At 39.8% G+C, this 21,812-nt stretch overlaps 1 pseudogene; it reads right to left on the bottom strand.

The window, feature by feature from the left end:
• Positions 1 to 4,166: 4,166 nt before the first annotated feature.
• The window catches only part of LOC147427069 (uncharacterized), a 151,039-nt pseudogene continuing 133,393 nt past the window's right edge, over positions 4,167 to 21,812 (bottom strand).

The following is a 21,812-nucleotide window of genomic DNA, read 5'->3' as shown; positions in this document are numbered from 1 at the left end:
AATCCAATATGATTTGTGTCCCGATTCGCAAGTTCCATGCGTGAAACTATCCTAATGACTTGATTTTACTAAAAATACATTTTGAACTGCACTTTTATATGCTCGATCCCATTTTGACAAGTTTTTTAGCGTTCGCTCAAACTGCTCAATTTTTTGCTAACTATTGTGATTGGTCTGTGTATATCACTTCAATCTTAGCTAAGTGAGTCAGCAAATGAGATTTCCAAATTCTATCCTTGCAAAGAGCTAAAGAACTAGTCTACAACTTGGAAACTAAGTTATCATGTATCAATTTTGATTCGATGGAACCCAAACTTAACCAGTGACCTTGTATTATGTTGCTCTAACACTGTACAAGCTCAAAAGTCCAAAATCTTGTCTCTGGGACTCAAAAGTAAAAAATATGATTATTTATTTTTCTCAATTTTTCTCACTTTTTAGAATTGTTTTGCCGTATAGACACCTTGTTGAAGTCTCTAGACAAGTTTCACTGAGTTTGAATAAGATTTACCCAAGTTATAAACTCTTTAGTGTTCGCAAACTAACTTTACAAATCTGGCCATAATTTTCACTTTAAAGATCCAAATCTTCTCAAATTTTCTATGAGTGTTGAATAAAACATGATAGAACTGGTAGTATGTGTCAAATCTTGGGTAGCTAGACCCTAGGATCCTCCTCCTTACCTCCCATTATAAAGGCAGGCTCCTAGCCTCTTGCCCTAGATGGATCCCCTGTCCACACTGCCTAGCTTGGCCCCTAACCATAGTCCCTAGCCTTTCCCTTGTCCTGAAATTACTCCCCCCGTAAGGAAGAGTTTTCGTCCTCGAAAACAAAAGTGGCAAACTTTTTCTTTAGAGCACTAATGTTTTCCCGAGTGGCACCTTCCTCAGGTCGATTTTTCCACTTGATTAAAGCTTGTCAACGTACATGATGACGCGTACGTAAATTATGATAGTCAAGAATTCGTTCAGGTTCATGCGATAGGATAGGAGGTTCAACAAAATCGACCAAAATTTGTTGGTCAATGACATTGTCGCCCCCATGTAATCGCTTACATAGACGGCTTACATGAAACACCGGATGGACATGAGAGTGTGTGGGTAACAATAGTTTGTAGGCAGGATCACCAACTCGCTTGAGTATATTGAAAGGCCCACAATATCTTGGAGATAATGTAGGTGTTGGCCTAGTTTTCAGACTTTCTGAATACTCTAGCACATATAAAAATACTTCCTCCCCTTCCTCAAAGGTAACTCGCCAATGTTTCTCATCAGCGTACTTCTTATACCGATCCTGCGCTTGTCGGACATTCTGACGAGGGAGTTTCAGCATATCCATATGATCTTGGAGAAATCCTTAACCTACTAAAGTTTTTTGATTGCCAACCCCACCGTAACTAGTGAGCTAGGTTGAAAACCGTACATGAGCATGAAATAACTAAATCCAATCGTCAAATGCTTAGCACTGTTGTAAGCAAACTCAAGAAGAGGTAGATATTCTTCCCAGTCTGTTTGTTTCTTGCTAATGTATGCATGTAGCATATCCTCTAGCACTTGGTTAACTTGTTCAGTCTGACCATCCGTTTCTAGATGATCGACTGTACTGAGGTTGAGTTGTGTACCCAATCATCTAAACAAAACCCTCCAAAAATGAGTCTTAAAATTGGGATCACGATCACTCACAATGTTATTTGGAAATCCATACAACCTGTAGAGAATGCTCACAAATAACTTGGCTAATTTTGGAGTTTTAATCGTTGATTTGGTTGGAATAAACTTACATAGTTTAGTCAACCGGTCTACGACCACCCATACTGAGTCATGACCTCGTACAGTGGTTGGTAAACCCACAATAAAATCCATAGAGATACGTTCCTATTTCCCATTGGGAATCTCTAAAGGATGTAAGAGTCCTCCTGCCTTCAAGCACTCTGATTTGTTAACTTGACATTTTTGGCAATGCAAAACATAATCTTGAACAAAGCCATGTAAACCTGGCCAGTAAAACTGTTGTCGTACAAGAGCATAAGTCCTTTTAATACCCGGGTTTCCTGCACTTGGACTTTCATGACATTCATAAAGAATTTGGCACCAAATGTCTGTGTTCGTTGGTACACAAACTCTCCCCTTATAGAGTAGGTACCCATTGTCGATGGTGAAATTCTTCCATCTTTGTAGTTCATCACTCGGCAGAGGAGAACTGTGTGTGGAGGTTAGCAATACACTACCATCATTGGAGTGAGAAGGATCCCTCATTTGCACATGGCTCCACACTTTGGAATATGCATCATCCTGCTCATATTTTCCCTTCAGAGAGTCCAAAAATTCACTGCGAAGTTCCTTAAACAAGAGAGAAGGCATACAACTAAGAGCATGAGCCACCACATTGTATCGTCCTTTATGATACCGGAGCTTTGTGTCATATTCTTGAAGAATCTCAACCCACCTGGCCTTTCAGCCCTTCAAGTCAGTTTGTTGTGTAAACCATTTAATGCTTTCATGGTCAAACACAATCTCAAATTGAGTGTCATACAAATAATGTCTCCATGTTTTCAAGGCAGACTATTGCATCGAGTTTGCGTTCAAAAGCAAAATAATTTTGTTGTGTTGAATCAAGCTTCTTGCTTTCAAATGAAATTGGTCACCCTTCTTGTAGCAAGACTGCTCCAATAGCATGGTTACTAGCATCCATTTCCAAAACGAATGGTTTCAAAGGATCTACAACAGCTAGAATAGGAGTTGTAGCTTACGCATCCTTGAGAGTATCAAAACTATGCTGTTGAGCAGGCCCCCACTGAAAGGTCTTGCCTTTGCCTTTCAGTTGGTCCGTCATGGGAACAACAATATTAGCATAGTTTTTAAGGAACCTTTTATAAAAACCTGCAAATCAAAAGAAATTTTGTAACTCTTCCAGATTTTTAGGAGAAGGCCACCGCCGAATGGTATCCACTTTGTATTGATCCTTGTGTAGCCCAGTAGCGGAAATAACATGCCCAAGATAGTGAATTTCCTCCTTCAAAACATCACACTTGGATTCTTTGGCATATAATTGATTTGTTCGTAACAATTCAAACACCTGCCTCAGATGTTGTAAGTGTTCTTCCTCAAAAGCACTGTATATGAGAATGTCATCGAGAAAAATTACAACAAATTTTTCCAAGTACGGTTTCAAGACACTATCCATAAGTGTCATGAATTTTGTAGGCGCATTGGTTAACCCAAAAAGCATAATCAAAAACTTGTGGTGTCCAAACCTTGTTCGAAATGCAATTTTGGGTATATCAGCAAGTCAAATATGTACTTGGTGATAACCCAACGACAAGTTTATCTTCATAAAAATACGAGCATGAGTGAGTTTGTCAAACAACTCGTCCACACGTGGCAATGGGTACTTGTTCTTAACAGTAACCGCATTTAAGCCATGGTAGTCAATGCACATGCGCATACTACCATCCTTTTTTTCACTAATAGGATAGGAGAAGCCCATGGTGAACAACTAGGTTGGATAAACCCTTTGCTAAGATAGTCAATAAGTTGATGTTCCACCTCAGCAGCTTCAGAATAACTCATTCGGTAGGGTGGTTTACTTATTGGTTTACTGCCTGCAACCATGTCAATGCTATGTTGCACCGATCGTGTTGGCGGTAATCTTGATGGCAAATCATTAGAAAAAACATCATGAAATTCCTTAAATAAATTTTCTAAATCACTAGCAACCTTTGCTTGTTGAGAAGTAGCCGTTGGTGGAAGATATGAGAGAGAAGTATGCGGCGTTGAGAAATGTTCAGCAGATTCAATATTGGAAATAAAATGAGACAATGAGTAACACGAGAAACTTGATCTATTTCATTATTAGAAACAAGCTGGCTATACATATTAGTGGTGGTGAGAAAGGCACATCCTTCTCTCCTAACAACAACACATGTGCGCCATGGGATTCAAGCATCAAGCTGTTGTGCTCGTGGCTACGCTTCAGTGATGGTCCTAGGCTATGCAAACCATTCCCTACCAAGTACCACATCTGCCCTCTCCATGTTCATAACCTGAAAATCCAAGGATGTGGAATAGCCTTGTATTTCCAACGGTACAGCTCGGACTTGGAGTATCCCATATTTCGGCATCATAACCATTCACCATTGCTACCTTGTAGCGGTGGGAACTCGGAGTTTAGGGCAATTTGAGTTTTTTCATGAATGCATAATTAATGGAATTGTGAGTGGCACCGTCATCTACCAAGATGCACACCTTGTGTCCTTGTAGAGATCCATGCATACACACTAACTCATGTGGACCAAAGGTCTGTTGCCACATGGAAGCTGTGATACATCATTCATTTACCACCTCGGTGTGTGTTACTTTCACCATAGAGAATCGTGAGGAAGACTCAAGAGGAGACAGCAGTTGCACTGTGTGTACTGCTTTTTCCTTGCCATGAGCAGCAGATTTCCCCTTGGGGCAATCCTTTTTGCCATGGCCACTTCCCAAGAATTGAAAGCATAACCTCTCTTTTTTAGCCTTACCAAAGTCCTCGGGAGAGGGACCCCTTGGATTTTTTAGCTGCTTCAGAATTGGCTACTAGAAATTTCCTTTTATTGTGTCCATACTGTGTGCGTGTATTACCATGTGTATTAGCAGGCACATGATTATTATGTGATTTCTTTTCATCTGGATCATCATGAATGTGTGCTTTCACTATGGCCTCCTCAAGTGTTTTAGGGTCCTGAGTCTTGACGTGCTTCTTAAGCTCTAGCGTCAGACCGCGGATAAACCCACGTACTTGGTGAAAGGTGTCTAGTCCTTCCAACTTGAGGATAACATCCCAATAGTGAGAGATATATTCAAGTAATGATGGGTGTCGGCGCATGGAACACGTGTCCCAAGTCATCCAATTTTGATGTGCCTCATTTGTAGGCAAAAATGCTTTTGGAAACATAACCTCAAAGGCTGCCCAACTCTGTGGTATGATATTCTTCTCCTTGAGAGACATCCACCATTTGTAGTCCTTGCCTTCTAGAGTCAGACTTGTTTGCAGTGCTCTGACTACATCCGGAGTACGCCGTAAGGCGTGAATTCCATCCCACTTGTTGAGAAAGATATTCATTGCATCCTTATTGCGATCTCGGTCCTCTCCCTTGTTTTTTAACAGCTCATCCACCTCCTTTGTAGTGAGAGAGTGCAAAGAATCCGGATATGGACCTCGTCCATTATCAGAAGGGTCTTGCCCCTGATTGGCAGTGTGCTCATGCATGTGTGTGTCAGTAGGGCCCTTTGCCTGCTGTTGCATAAATTGCATCAATAACGTAGATAATTTAGTGACATTTTCATTTAAAGATGCAAAATTTCCTTCCATTACTAAGATGCATGTATGAAGTAAACGAAATTCCTGAATATCGAGCAATTCATAAGCGTCATCACCTCCCGTAGTGTCGCAGGCACCCTTTGTGAGAGCATTTGGCCGCGAGTTATCATGGGAAGGATTAGGCGTATGATGCTCAAAATCAATGGTCATATTGATATCTGAATCCATGGCAACACCTTGTAGTGTAAGAAAGAGAAAGAAGAATACCTTAATTCAAAAAATAATCCCGTAGCCGTAGTATGCACTGCAAATGATAATTAGTCGTGCTAATTATGTTGGATGTCAAAGCTTTAATCAACCTGTAAATCCACCCGTGCATGTGCCCTGCTTGGACACGTTGTAGTTGAGTCGATTGCAAATGGTGATTTCTTTAGTGCAATCGGCTTTATGGACACTATCGCCAATGGATCAAATTTCAAAATTGTCAACTCCGCAGGGAATTGTTGACTTGCTAGTTTTTATATGCAGGGAGGTGTCAATTGCTAATTGCATGACTCTTTGCCGATGGTGGCCGAGTACTCTTGAAGGCTGCAGCCACAGTTCATGACTCTCGTGGGCACTTGCCCTAAAGCTTTTCTTGGTATGGCAGCAGAAGACGCCGATGGCGAGCAAGAGGGAACGAGAGAGGTCGAGCGCTATGGTGCTCAACTCTTGCGGCCCTGACGGGTTCAAGCCAGTAGGTCCGCGCGCACCTGTCAATCCCAAGAGCTCTCGATTTGGCCTTCCTCGCCTCTGCTCGCTCCCTTCGATAGGGTCGGATCCTGTGATGGCCCAAGACCTCGACGCCCCCTTCTAAGCGGCCATACCCGTTGTTCGGCTTCCCTTGTCTTGCATGACAAGCAAAAAAGGGTGCAACTCTCCATGCCTGTGTGTCCCAAAAAAGAGTGGCTCTTGATACCAGTGTAAAGTCTTGGGTAGCCAGACCCTAGGATCCTTCTCCCAACCTCCCATTATAAAGGTAGGCTCCTAGCCTCTTGCCCTAGATGAATCCCCTGTCCACACTACCTAGCCTATCCCTTGGCCATAGTTCGTGACTCCCCTGGCCATAGTCCGTGACTCCCTGGCCTTGCCCTTGTCCTGACAGTATGCTTGGTTGGTCAAAAAAGTTGAAAAATAGGACAAAAGTAAATAATTGCGATTATTTACTTTTGACAAATTTTTGCCTAGTTTTTATCAATTGAGCATTCACACATGTTCAACACTTCAAACTAAGCCTCTGAGTCAAGTTTTACCAAATTTGAATATGATTTATCAAGTCAAACTCAATTTCCCAACAATCAGTACAAATTTTAGTTTTTATCAAGTTTTTGGCATGTTTTGTGATCCAAACTCTATGAGACTTCACAAAGATGTTTCTAATCATGCATAGAGTCTTTGGTATCAACCTTGATCCATTTTGACCCAAAAGCAAAAAATACAATTCTTTACTTTTGACCTAAATTGGACAATTTTTGTAATTTTTTCAATACTCGGTCTTTTTGTGACATGTTTTAAGCCTCTGAGTCAAGTTTCACCAAATTTGAACAAGATTTATCAAGTCAAAGTCAATCTCTCGACAATCAGTACAGATTTCAGTTTTTATCAAGTTTTTGGCATGTTTGTGATCCAAACTCTATGAGCCTTCACAAGAGATATTTGTTATCATGCATAGAGTCTTTGGTATCAACCTTGATCCATTTTGACCCAAAAGCAAAAAATGCGATTATTTACTTTTGACCTAAAATGAACAATTTTTGTAATTTTTTCACTGATCAGTCTTTTTGTGACATGTTTTAAGCCTCTGAGTCAAGTAAAAAACCTAAATTGGCCTAAATTCTCAAGAAAATATAAATACTTTGATTTTTTGCAAACTCTTGAAAATTTACCTCAAATGCATTCTTAAACTTACCCACTGGTTTATACACCTTTTATGAGCATAATCTCCAGCTGGTTCAGTTGTTGTGATAGTCTTTTAGTGTTGTTTCAAGCTGCAGACCTAAAAGTTTGCAAGTTCACATAAACAACTCACAGATGATTCCTTTGGAGTGAGCAATGATTTGAGATCTCACCTCGGATTCTACTTGCCCCACTCCTAGGTTCTACTGCAACTGGGTTGTGAAAAGTGTCCACAAACACTTGTTTTCTTGTTTTTTATGGTTTCCTAAGCTTTGATCTTAAGACTTGTCTTGTCCATCAATCATTCTCAAAATCCTAAGCTAATCCTACAATCCTACAAGGTACTCCCAAGCTACCTCTACACAGCAAAAGACAACACTCTTAAGCTATGCGATTTTTAAGAGAAAGTTTAACTCTAGGTGAACCTAGAGAAAGTTAATGGACAACTACACTAGACGATCTTGTTTTTCCTAGTTTAGGTCTACTCGTCTCCGGCAACGGTGCCAAATGTGGGATGGGTTTCCAACCTCACTCCTATCTTATTGCAGACATAACGAGAACCAGGAACATAATTGTCAATCCATGGGACGAAGCTGATTTGACTAGTGCATAGAAGGTACAAGAGGGTGTCAAATGACCAAAGTCAGCAAAAGCTAGTCACTAATCGACAAACAAAACATGATCCTTATAGCATCAAACGACATGTGAATGTTACAAAACTTCTAGGACAAGTATATAAGGCATAAGCACACATGCTTATAGTCTCAAACCTCACTTTTGATGAAGTGCAAAAATCACGATTATTAACAGCAACGATGAGTTTTTGACCTAGTCATTTTTTACCGCAAATGCATCAAAAAATGCTTAGCAATGATGCCCCAATACCCCGCCTATTCTTACTTTGTGATTTCCTAGATTAAATTCTTACTTATGATGAAATTCGGCCGTGGGTTGGTGGCACCATAAGCTACGACTTACCATGATATGTTTGCGTCAATGCGTAGAGCTCTTACCTACGGTTGCAATGCAATAGATAGCACTACAATGTGACAACCGACACAGGAGTAGGAAGCATGAGAAGGAGAGGAGTGAGTGCCGTTAGCTCATGCTGTGTATTTCTTATCCAATATCTTAATCAAAACTTTACAAAGCTGGCTTGTAAACCTTAGCCAAGGTCTAAAATGTATAATGTCCGTTGCCCAAGTCCTTTGAGGATCCATAACTTACTGTATCTGGAGCTAGGTACAATAACTGATCTATTCTTTATATCTATGGAACTCTTATTGAGCCATAACATGCTACAATTATCACGATGGCTAAATAAATTGGGAAATTACAATACATGGCCATTTTGAAAAAATGTGAAAAGTGTATAACTCCAATCTTTAGTGCTTCTTCATATTCATCTTTGATGTGGATTCATAAGACTTTAATCTTTAGCAGCTCCTCTTACTGACATCAGCTCAGTTAATAGCAAGTAGCATTTAATTTAAATTTGTAAAAAAAGGACACTTAAGTGTCCTGTTTTGGTACCAAACTAAAGCCTAAGAATCTCCAAGGGGTAGAGAGGGCGTAGAGCAACTAACAACAAGAATGAGAGAGAGAGAGAGAGAGAGAGAGAGAGAGAGAGATTTAATTATCATCCACGGAGGTCATATATAACGCATGGGACCAAAACATAACATTACATCTCAATGAGGGCTGATACATATCAGTTATGGATTGAGGGTCCATCAGGAGGGTAGAGTAAAGAAAGGATTGAACAAATCTAAGGGGATTTAGTTGAGGAGATAGCTGGTTTGTATTTCAAAACTCTTGGATGATCGCTTTGCCACCTCATTAGACTACCCATTTGCCTTGCTTACGTGCTTCATACATCTTCTTGAGCTCACTTGCCTTACTCTTGAGTTTATTCATTTTCAATTCTTCAGCAATCTAGATTTTTTTTCCCTTGAGAAGTCAAGATTGGCGTAGTACTTTCATACACTCATCTTTGTCCTTGAAAGTGATTATGTAATGCTCGCATGGCACATGCCTATGTTTGTCGTTGATACAAGAAATAGTTTTGGGCTTGATGTAGACATGTTGAAGAATCCCGTTGAGCTTGGTGATTTCTTGCTCGAATGTGTCCTCATTGGTACACCACGGTGAGTGGAACCCTCCAATCCTGACCTTGAGGCCAAAATATTATTGTAGTCAACATTCATGTAGGGTCGCATGTATCTTTGTGTCAATCTTCTTATGTGTTGCTTCATGTCATTCTTTTTGCACTTCCATGACAGTCTCACTGAGTGAGGCTTCAACTTTGTGTGCTTTTGCAAGCAAGGCTTGGCTCTCTACTTCCCTCGCATCTTCAAGCTTGCATAAATGTTCTTTGAGTCTCATTCTCCCCAATGAGTTCTTGAATCTCACCTTAGAGGGCTGTGATCTTTGCTTCTTGGGAAGTGGCGGGGACCTTTCATGACAATCTCAATGAGTGAGGCTTCAACTTTGTGTCCTTTTGCAAGCAAGGCTTGGCTCTCTACTTCCCTCGCATCTTCAAGCTTGCATAAACGTTCTTTGAGTCTCTCATTCTCCCTGATGAGTTCTTGAATCTGACCTTAGAGGGCTGTGATCTTTGCTTCTTGGGGGGTGGTGGGGTCCTTTCTTGGTACCCCTGCCTCTACAAGAAAAATCTTGCTCGTAATAGGAGTACTAAAGGACGACATCCTTGCCACAAAATGGGTCTAGTGATTCCTTTTCAAAGTTGCAATTGTGTAGAGATGAGAGTGTGGTGAGATCAGAAGCTTACTGTGGTTTAAATAAAATGAAGCCTTAATTGAGCTAGTCTATGTGTCGCATGTCCAAGGGTTGGCGGGTGGGCAAGTTGAACGCCGTTGTGTCTTGGGTTGAAGGGTTGGCAAGTCATCACATTGGTAGGTCGGCATGTGCCTCATATAGTGTAAGGGGTTATGCACCTGGCGGGTAGCTCTTGCGCTAGGTGGGAAGCTCGCACGGAGACGAGGCAGTAGGAATGGAACTCGGGCAATGGGTAGGGCTTGCACATTAACGTCCCCCGCAGGGCCGCCCTCGCCTAGGGGGAGACATAAAAATTAGATTATATTATCTTAGGGTTGGGGTTGGGGTTTCTTGCCATAGATGAGAGAGAGAGAGAGAGAGAGAGAGAGAGAGAGACTTTGATGAGCAAGAAGAACCAAAACAAACACACTATATTTATGCTTATTGAAGACTTCTTACATCTATAGGAAGAATTTGGAGGGATTGAGACATCCACCCATTTTACCATGCATGCAGAAAAACACAAAGGAATGGTGTGTATCTGTATATCATAAAATGGAGTTCCCACAGGCTAGACCATGAGAATATGGGCTTGAAATCCAATAGTTACTTTTTCTAATCTCTTGTATTTTAGTATGTACTTCAGTGTTTGTATTTCACTAAGTTGTGACTAAAACAAGAAAAGAGCATCAACTCAACACCTTATGATCATGTACAAGTGCTAATTTTCAAACAACACTAAAATTGATAAAAGTCGGAGATGTAAACTAGAGAATGCATTGATCATGTTAACCAAAAAGTGGATTTCATTAGCCAGTATATATAGAAAAAGGGTATCTAGTTACAATTTGCAATCAATGTTAGGTGGACCAAACCTATAGGAGTATCCCTCTAGCTCTATGAATTGGTTAGCAACTATAATGGAGATGGAATCTTCTACATTAAACAAGGGGTTGGGTATTTGGAGCAGGACAGTATCCATTACGTACAAGTTGTCTTCTAGGTCAAAATATTTTGGCTCATAACATCGAATACATGAACATGCATCATAGTTTCTTTCCAACGACTTATAAATGGTATCATCGACTAAAATTGTGGTGGCTTAATTGAATTGTGGGTGTTTATACCATACTCTCCTTAGCCTCTTTAGGAATATAGGATTGTCACCTAACTATACTAGAACGTGCAGAACTGGTTGAATAGTGTCAGCCCAAAAGTTGCTTTCAACCCGATACTCTCTGTACTAAAATTGTGGTGGTTTCATTGAATTGTGGGTGTTTCTACCATACTCTCCTTAGCCTCTTTAGGAATATAGGCTTGTCACCTAACCATAGTAGAACGTGCAGAACTGGTTGAATAGTGTCAGCCCAAAACCTGCATTCAGCCCGATAGAATATGTTTGCAGATGTAAGTAAGAGGTTAGTTTCAAATACATGCTTGTAAAGAGAATGCACAATATTAGAGAAGGTTCATTGTACCTAAAAATAGTCCTTTCATCTTCATGAGTTCAAGAAATAGGTGCACATTGTATCCATGGGATTATGCATTTTAAAACATGACTAGAGCATAATATACTCTCTCTTTCTTAGCACATGGATAAACTCTACAGGCATCAGGCCTCACAACACAATAGGAATAAATGCTCACTTACACACAACGGGGTTTGACTTTATCTGGGAAGGGAAACTGCCAAAGATATTTTGGCACCACAAAATAACTCCTTAGCAGCACACAATTGACATCTAAAATTACCAAGCAGTGACTTTAATTTGACAGATCTTTGGGAGCTCCGTGTTTGCCAATGGCTCCTCTAACCGCCAAGGATGTTGTTTTCCTTAAAATATTGAAAGTTCATAGGGGTGAAATCAAAGTTTGATGATTTTGTGATTGAACTTGTGGAGCAGTGTTGATTGAAATTGTGCAGTGCATTCTCTATTTCATTTAACCCAGCTTTGTGCACTAATGGAGTTATGCACAACACAATAAAGCAATTATTGGGCCAAGTCATTACAAGCTTTGAAAGTATGGTTCGTTCAAAAATCAAATCCAAACCTCGAATCAGAGAGCAAATGCATCTTGTGTCACAACTACATTTAGAATTGAAGAGCATGGATAGAGCCGAAGGCTCTTCTAGATGTCCTAGTACCAAAGAGGATGTGCCTCCTCCTTCAGGTGCCGAGACCTCAGTTGTCCACCTGGATGATACTACATATCCTCTTGTTTTACAATTACTTGGTGACAAGTCTATCTTTCACCTGCAAGCACCCCAATTAGGTGAAGGACATTTTGCAAATGATAAACAAGTTTCAGTGGCCCATCCCCTCTTCAAAGATCCTGTCTATGCAACAAATATCTTCAAGGACCAGATAGGAAGCAAGCCAACTTTACAAACAGTGCTAGAGGAAGAATTATAGTACTCCAGCACCGTGGCATGATATTGGCTTGTTCCCTTGTTTGTTATAGCAAAAGGTTCATGTTGATCTTCGAGCTTTTGAGTGGAGTTCACCTTGAGTAGTGGATTCTAGCTTGCCATCACAATGGAAGCAAGCCTGCAAATCAAATAGTTTCAACACACATCTGGAACTATACACCAGTTTGCAGACAACATTTTTCCAATCTGCAATGCCCTTTTGCAGACCATGAATTTCGTGCATAGTCATGATTTCATTCAGAACAACTTGCACACTAGAAATTTTCTATTACATTTTTGTGAGCGAAGAGTGTATGTTGGGATTGCGAACTGGGGACAAAGTACACCATCAAACACTTTGGCAACATTTCCCAAGCTCTTGAATCTCGGCCCTCAAACTAGAGCTCAATTTGAGCGAGATTATCCATGGACTGCCGCCTGAAAATATCAGCACCAATCCTCCTTCTTTCACCAAAGTGTTTGTGTATATAGTCTCTCGTATATTTGTAAAGCACTTGGTTATGTGTATTCTAGAGCCCCCTAAGGTCCCCAAGTGCAATTTTTTGCAAAATCTAAACAAGCATCTAACTAGTGGAAATTTCCCAAAACCCTTAGATAGGCCTAAAATATGGGATTTAAGCCTTTGTTTGAATGGAGTCCATAATGTTGGCTACCATGTTGTAACCAATTCAGGCTTGAGGCCTGTTGATGATTAAACAAGTAACAATATTTTTTTCCGTTGATGTTGTGCAATGTGTGGTGTTATTTCAGACTACATCTTTGAACTTATTTTAAGTTAAAGTCTTTAAAGTTCTTCAAATTGGGGTTTTAAATTATTTCAAGTTGGATCTATAAAATCCTTCATCTTTTTTGAGTACATATAAACGGGCTCATTCAAGTTTATTGTTCCACAATTCAAATATGGAAGATATTGCTCCCGACCAGAATGCACAGCAACCTGACGTTCCTTTGCTTAATCACGCATTGGCACAACAAATTTACAAAGAGGAAGAAATTCGGGTGACAAAAGGGGATCTTAGGGCTTTGGCTACGTTCCAAGAGGACAAATTAGAACTTCAAGGAGAGCCACTCAATTACACGCAATGCAGATAGTTGTGCCTAAATCATTTTGTATGCAATATATTGTTTCGAGTTAGTGGAAATGCTAAGGGATCTTCTCCCTTAAAAGTTTCGGATTTGCAACACATTGTACTCATGAGAAATATACTTTCAAGATTTATCCAAGTATACAGATTGCCAAAAAATAATAGTTAAGTGGCAATTTACTTTGTGCAACAATGCTATTGTTATTATCTATTGCGGCTCAAAGTAGATTGGAATAATCGTCCCACTATAGGAGGTGTCACACAAGATGCCCGACCGAGAAGATTCATGCCCGGGAAGCCAATCAAGAGGACCCTCCTAACAAAAGGGGTTACACATATTTTCCCCAAAAAATAGTGGCCATTGAGCAGCTCCTCGCAACCCAAGGCGTGGATCTGGCAAGTCAAGGAGAGACCCCAGCCATGCTACGCGCTCGTATAGCACAGCTAGAAAGAAAGTTGGCATGGTACGAGGCAAGATTTGGGCTTGTAATCGAATAAGAGATAGGCAATGCTAGTCCAAACGATTCATTCAGCAATTTAAAATTTCATGTATCTGATCTTTTGAGAGATCAAGCCCATTATCTAAATTAAATCTCCAACCAATAATGAGCTCTTTTTGTATCTTAAATCTTAATATTTGTAACTAAAACCTCTTTTTAATTTGTAAATCTCTATTTCCTGGAACAAATGAGCATGTCAGATGTTGTTGTAATTGTGTAAGTCTTATTCTCTCTCCCTTTATCTCTCTTCAACAATGATAGAAAGAAGAGGGAGAGAAAGAGAGACAATGTAAGAGAGAGAGAGAGAGAGAGAGAGAATACCAATTTATTTCACAACTACCACTTGAGGTGGCAACATACAATACTCTCATAGCCACATGTTGTAAGTTCCACTTTTTCTCCACCATACTCCTTCCACCAAACTGGTGAGCTCATTGTCTTGATAGCAACTATATGCCAAGGATGCCCAAACATTCCTTCTCTGCTAGTATAGGCTGTCTTCTATGTGTATGCCACCTGCTCATCCACATTGCCTAATAGTTGGGCACACACTTTCTTGAAATCACTGATCACTTCATTGTTTGAAGATTGATCGTGCATCTGGAACTTGGGATCTAAGACGAATCTTGCTCCATGTGAAGGAGTATGCAGCATCATCATGGCTTTCTCTTTTCCTGCATAAGATGTATAGTCAATTAACGTATGAGAGGCTTCATGCATGTAACAATACACTCATCCAAATATAGAGGCTTCTTTGTCCACTAATTGTATCAGGTGAATGAAGGGCTCTATGACAGTAACAATTTTATCTATATTTCTCCAAAAACCAGGAGAGTTTACAAGCTAGTAGCATTTCGAAGCATCAGGCTCATACTTGGGATATTTATCAAGCCAAATGTCCCATCTTCTATCTACCACTGTTTCAACAAGGGCTTCTTTAACCTGATGTAGTGTAGAGAGAACGTAGTACGCTGTCGCAAAACGTGTCACTCAAACAAACTGTAAATTTTTGGTTGGGGACATGAATGCTCTCTTATAAACTTCACCAAGTGGTTTGCATATAGATGAGTTTTCTTAATAGAAGGAACTTTTTCAGAGTCCTTGAAGAGCAGATTCAAAGTGTGGGCAACACATGGAACCCATGTAATCTTTGGATACATTCTTTCAATTGATTTTCCAGCTGCTTTGTAGTGAGATGCATTATCTGTGACAATGGCTGTCACATTTTTAGGCCCCCCTTTTCTTCTAATCAAACGCTCATATACACCAACAAGATATCCACTAGTTTTCTCTTTCAAGGATGTGTCGATCGCTTCAAGAAAGATGAATCCTCTTGGACAAATCAACGTCACATTAATCAATGGTTTCTTCTAGTAATTTTTCCAATCGTCTAGAATGATTTTGCATCCATATTGTGGCACATAATCAAGAGTTGTGTGCTTTAAAATATTCTTTGATGTAGCTTTTACTCTATCTAAATATTTTGTACGCATTTTATTATAATGAGGTAGCACAAAACCCTTCTTCGTTGTGCTCATCAAAGCATCTTAGAAGATAGGATTTTGAATGACATTAAAAGGAATTCCACATGCAACAAGTGCTTCTGTCCACTTAAGATGGAGTTAAAGCAGCCATTGTTTATCAAATGTTTGGTGTAAAGTAGAACCACTTGGTAAAGGTTCTCCTCTAGTCCATGCTTCACTTCCGCTTAAGTTAGCAGAGCTTGCAGTGCAATTAGAGCTACAAGCCCCAATAAAAGATGAACGATACCCTCCTTGATTATAAGTTGGGGTCAAGGGAGCATTTTGATCATTCTCGAGTGTCATCTCCACTTCCCAGACATAGATGAAGCCATCATTTTGGGACCACCCTTTTTTGGGCCCTCAACATGTACTCTCTTTGCCTTGAGCGCTCACTCAAGAAATTTTTCTTCAACACCTCTAGGGGGGTTTTCGCAAGCTGCCACGTTTCCAAGAATTTTGAACACAAATGTTCTTTTATCCTATGTGCATTTTTGCTAAAATGATGGCCGCATGACTTACACCTCAACTTTGATGTAGTCTTTCCACTAAACAATTCCTCTATGTAGCTCCACTCATATCCTTTCACCATCTTTTTGAGATATAAATACACATCTAAAAGCGAACTCTCATACCATTTTACATTACTATATTCGTTATCGTTTTCAAAAAAACATAGATTTTTAACCTCTTTAAATTCTAATTACCAAAAATATTTTTTTTTCAAGTGTGAACTTTCACTCTATACATGAATCATGATTAAAAAATCACTTAATTTATCTCAAAATTCCAAGTGTGAGTAAACTCTACACAAAGCAAGATATCCTACTTAAATTACCTCCAAGTGTGAGTGTAACTCTACACATAGTAGGCAATCAAATTCACTACTTATCTAAATCTCTTCCAGGTGTGAGAATACCTCTACACAAATCAAGAGATTATTATTTAATCTATCTAAATTCCCTCCAGTGTCATTATTACTCTACACATGGCAAACAACCATTAGATAAATCTAACTTAAGTTGCTTTCAAGTGTGAACATAGTTCAACAGAAAGCAAGTAGCTACTAAATTTATTATCTAACTTCTAGATGTGAACATAGTTCAACACAAAGCAAGTAACTACTAACTTTAACTATCTAACTTAAGTTACTTCTAGCTGTGAACATAGTTCAGCACAAAGCAAGTAACTGCTAACTTTAACTATCCTAAATCACTTTCAAGTGTGGGTTTCCTCTACACAAGGAAAACAATCACCAATAACTACTCTACTTAATTTACCTCCAAGTGTGAGATATACTCCACACAACGCAGGTAAATTTTAAACTCAAAGCTCCAGAACCTAAAAAAACACTTAAATCTACATTTAACTAATTTAACTTTTTACACTAAGCTTAAATTGATAATTGATTTCAAAATTTATAAAAAAAAAATTTGACGTATTAAAGCTCACCTAAAGATGAGTTTAAAGCACTCTTTTCACAAGAGAAGAAGAGAGCTCAAATAGAATGAGGAAAATAGTTAATTTTCACGTATATAAAGGACTATATCTCGATCGGAATGTATATTTTGATCAAAATTCTAAGAAATTATACAAAATGGTGTTTTTGCTGATGTGGCACCATATAATATGATCGAATAAAGATAGGTGTCATATAAGATGCTCGTTTAGATTGTATTATATGTACACCGTATATTGTACAATGCAACTTAGGCACCTGCATGCTTACGGACTTTTGCTCTTCGGACTCCATGTGCCCCTTTCCAATGCATCCCTCGGCATCTTTGTATGGGATGGAAAATACATGGAGAAAAAGTATTTGCACCACCCTTAGTGCCCAACATGCATTTTAGGGTCTTCAAGTCTCCACCAAGGTGCCACTCTATTTCAAAGTCACCAATCCCAGGGATATTGAGAAGTTTCCTATTGCATTGTCGATCTATTGCCTCTTGAATACCTGAATGGTTCAAATACCACCTCAAACTGTCATGGTCCTCATGTGGTAGTGCTTATGTTGTTTGCCACCATATGTTCTTCTCTAATTGCACCCCATAAAAATCTTTCCTTTGTAACTTCCTACCAAGCGACTTGGCCGCTTCTTCATATTCTAACCCCTTTCCCACCAGTGCCCTACTCATGAGTGTGACGCTTGTGCGCTCCACCCTCTGGCCTTTGACAACCTGACATTCATCTAATTTTAACACAAATATAGCTTTTCCACCTATCTCCTCTATTGTGATATCATAATAATGGATCATAGCTCGTTGTAGTGCTTCTACTTCAACATAAACATTGTTGAACCTGTTGTAAACAAAACTCTTTGAGGACATTGGCATGTTGTCATCCACCCGCCTAGCAGGGTTGAAACATCACTTTTTGCAAATTTACTTGCCATAGCCATATTGTATAGGGTTGGTAACATTGATTGAGCCATTCCCTTGCTGCATAGATGCCCTGTTATGCTTGTATACAATGCTCTATACTCCTTATCATTAATCCCGGATGAGTCGCACACGATAATCATGTCGCAAGGGAAATTAATATTCTAAAGGTCCTTCATCAGTAGTTTTTGAAGGGATTGTCGCAATGTAGCATGCGTGCTATTAGAGATCATATTCAGAATGTCTTTCTCATCAACCATGTGCCAAAGTATGAACGCCTTCACTCGTACTGTTGCAACCTAGAATTGCTTCCACACATTCTCTACAAAAAGCAAATAGAAAAGGAGTCAATTACTAAATTCTACTAACAAATCACACTCTCACAACCTACAATTACCTTGTTTGGTGCACACGTCTCTTATGAGCGCCTCCAAGTTTAGCAAGGAGCCCCATAGCCCTTGCTCTTTTGTTGTTTCTTTTTTAATCCCATAGAAAAGGAGTAAAGTGGTTGACGCGCCATCTGAGATTTTGAGTTGAATGCCGAAGATGCATGTAATTTTCTACAACCCGATTGATGCTTTCTTTATCGCTGTCAAGCTTCACCTTTTGCTCTGTAAGTTTCTTCCTTAATTCCACTATTTTCACCATGAATTGCTCCTTTTCCATCAAGGTTGATGCCCAAAATTGTTCTTTTTCAGCTAAGATTGTGACTTTTAGCATGCCTAGTTTTGTTTGAATTTGATTACGTGTCAAGACCTCTTGCATGTACAAAGTGTAAAGCCCCTGGCAATAGCCTAACAATCCGTGGTAGCCATCACCCAAAAAGTAAAAGAGCTACATGATGTTGTGAAATGGTGGACATGCACCTATCTTAGGATCAAGGGGTAAATCGCACCATCCGTACAAAGGTCAATGTCTTTCCTCACTCACAATCGTAGCATCTCCATCGGAATAGACCCATTGTCTCCATTGGTTTGCAAAGTTGCATACTCTTGCTCCATATCAACATGTAATCTTAACTTTGAAGGCTTGTTGATGATGTTTTGCATAGACATTGTAGCTAGAGATGAGATGGAAATGGACATGGAGATGGAGGTGCAGGTGCAGGTGGAGATGAAGATGGAGATAGAGGTGCAGGTGCAGGTGGAGTTGGAGATGGAGATGGAGCTAGAGATAGAGCTAGAGATGGAGCTGAAAGTGGAGATGCCAATGGAGATGGAATTCCAATGCACATAAGAGAGAGAAAGAGCTATTCTGAGCTATTACATGAGAGAGAGCAAAGGTAGAGAGAGCAGGGAGGTAGAGGAGCTTAAGATCTGTAGGGTATGGCTTCTAGAGAGAGAAAAAGAAGCATAAACCGTCAAGCATAACTCCCCAAATTCATTTTAGAGAGAGGGTGGAGAGAGAGAGAAATACATTTGCAACACCTCCAAAAGAGGGGAGGAAAAAATGATGAAATTTTTCAAATTCAAAAGTGGGGGAGTGATATGTGGGGCTGCACTAACACCCAAAAGTACATGCAGGGATGTGGGGTATACTATGCCCAAAAAGCTAAGAGGATCTGGTGACTAGATATGATTGAGACCAATTTTCTTTTTAGAAGAAATGCAAATATGTATTTTTAGGCCTAGGCCATTAGCTTGGTCAAACCTTCATTAACATTTTATGCACTTCACTAAGCATCCAATTTAAAGGGCCCAAGAAGACCCCAAACAAGTCCTAATGTCGAATCATCTCTAAATCAATTCAGTGCTTTGGTTAGGAAATTTTTGCGGACCTCTAAACGTGCGTGGATTGCTTGGGAGCAACTATAATACTCAAAACAGCATGAGGGACTCAACTTGAGGGCTAACATGCAAGCAAGAACTTCAAGGAGTACTCTTATCAAGTACATGCTTACTCTTGATAAAGCATGGGCTAAAATGATAAGGTATCTCTTGGAAATTGGCATTGTATATTATCATGGGACTTGGGATGTGACTGTTCACAATTGTTCCCCTGAGTATTAAAGGTAATATTGCATCTATGCTTGTTCATTATAGAAACTTATTTGTGCAAAGCTTGATCATGCAATTGGCACAGAAAGTGTTCTTTGCAGTCATATTTACTTGGTGAGCCCAAGGCTCTCTTTCCACTATCTGAACGCAGAAGGCATTAGATTTTTTATTATAAGAAAACATCGCTTCCATGAAAAGCTCTAAAAAAAACTCCACCATGAAAAGCTACCAGGTGAATAAAATAAAAAAAGCACTCTATGTTGCTTGCATTGCAGTCATAGATCATCAAGTTGAAGGGTACTTTGGATGCTTGCCAACATGATGAGCACTCAGATATTTCGTACGATCAACCCATGGTAGAGGTATGTTCTAGTGCTATTGAAACAGAAGATATCATATTTCAATCAATGATCAGTTAGCCTAGTTTGGAGTCAAATTACCAACACTCATTGCCTTCCCAAGCCCGTTCATCACATTTTTCTATTGATGCTATCAAGCTGTTGGCGACGTAGATGGCATAGGCAGAAGAAATGGAACAAGTAAATGTCAAAGTGGACATTAGGGCAAAAAAACTTAGCACGATAGATCACACCAAAGCTTATGATGGTTATCCTTAAGTAATTAAGCCAGTGGCTTCAGTGCTAGCTGCTTGCACTTTTAATAGAGTGTGTGAGGGGATTAGCTCAGCCAATATATTAACAGCAGTATGCCTTATGCTATAGAATGTTAAGTTGTTGTTGGTGATAATTGCACTCGATCTGTTCGGCATACTCTAGTTGCTATATGGGGTTTCTACCTCAACCGGCTGTTGCACAAAAGACCTTTGAGAAGATGTGAATAGATTATCATTAGCCACCCTGGAGTAGCTTTCCTCTAAGGGAAAATGAGGGTTTTTGTTGGCTACAATACCAAACTGATGTCTGTCATCTGTAGCCATCTGAACTTGATCTAATAGCTACTGCATACATGGACCTTTGATCATAGGATCCACCACCGAATAATAGTTATTAGCAAGAGAAGCTCTTTACAGGCCGCAATATTTTCCATACTGTCTATGATGTTTTTGTTGTACCACCTAGTTGTTGAATGGGCATCAAAGAACTGCTCTTGGAGGCTAATAGGTGCTGACATATTGGTATGCTTGTCTCCAAAAATTCCCTTACTCCGTAGTTTGTGTTCGTTAGCTTCTCCAGCATCAAATCTCTTTGTGTGGAAAAAAGAATTAGCTTCTGCTTTTGCTCTTTGACTATTCTTTTGATCCTCATCAGTAGCATAGGCACCTACATGATTTACTATTTGACTTCCACTGCAATGATGTTGCATCCCCTTGGATCTACACATTAACCAACTCCCGCGGACACCATATTTTGTGTTGAATTGGTCATAACAGATGTTTTTGTTTGTCTACAGATCGTTTTGAAATGCTTGCCTCATCAAATTTTTAGATAGGCTATCAACCGTGTTGGACGAGGAGTGCGATTGAAGCCAACGGCTCATTAGACCATGACTTGCACTAGTGGCAATATTCCCCAATGCCTTTCCCTCGACATTGAGCTGTCTGCCACTATATGAGTCATCTTTATTTGCATCTCTTACTAGCTTAGCATATAAGATCCATTACATCGGCAAAAATTCGAGGTGGGTTGTCTGGACAGAGGGGTTGGCTGGGAGTGCTGTGGATTGGATGGAGGGCCGCCAAGGCTTGAGAAGGCGAGTTGGCTGCATGGGGTGGTGGAGGAAACATCAATTGGATTGAGCATATGGAATTTGGTTGTATGCAAAAAAGGGCTAGATATCATGCAGGCTTCATGCTGCCACCTCAATTGCATCATTAACCAAACTACTAGCACCGTTGTCATAAGTACTGATTTCTACATCTTTTGGAGG

The sequence above is a fragment of the Adiantum capillus-veneris genome, chromosome 24, assembly GCF_014529385.1.
Source record: "Adiantum capillus-veneris isolate H3 chromosome 24, ASM1452938v2, whole genome shotgun sequence".
Lineage (NCBI taxonomy): Eukaryota > Viridiplantae > Streptophyta > Polypodiopsida > Polypodiales > Pteridaceae > Adiantum > Adiantum capillus-veneris.
Note: the sequence above shows the minus strand (reverse complement) of the source record. Positions and strands in the feature narration are given on the sequence as shown.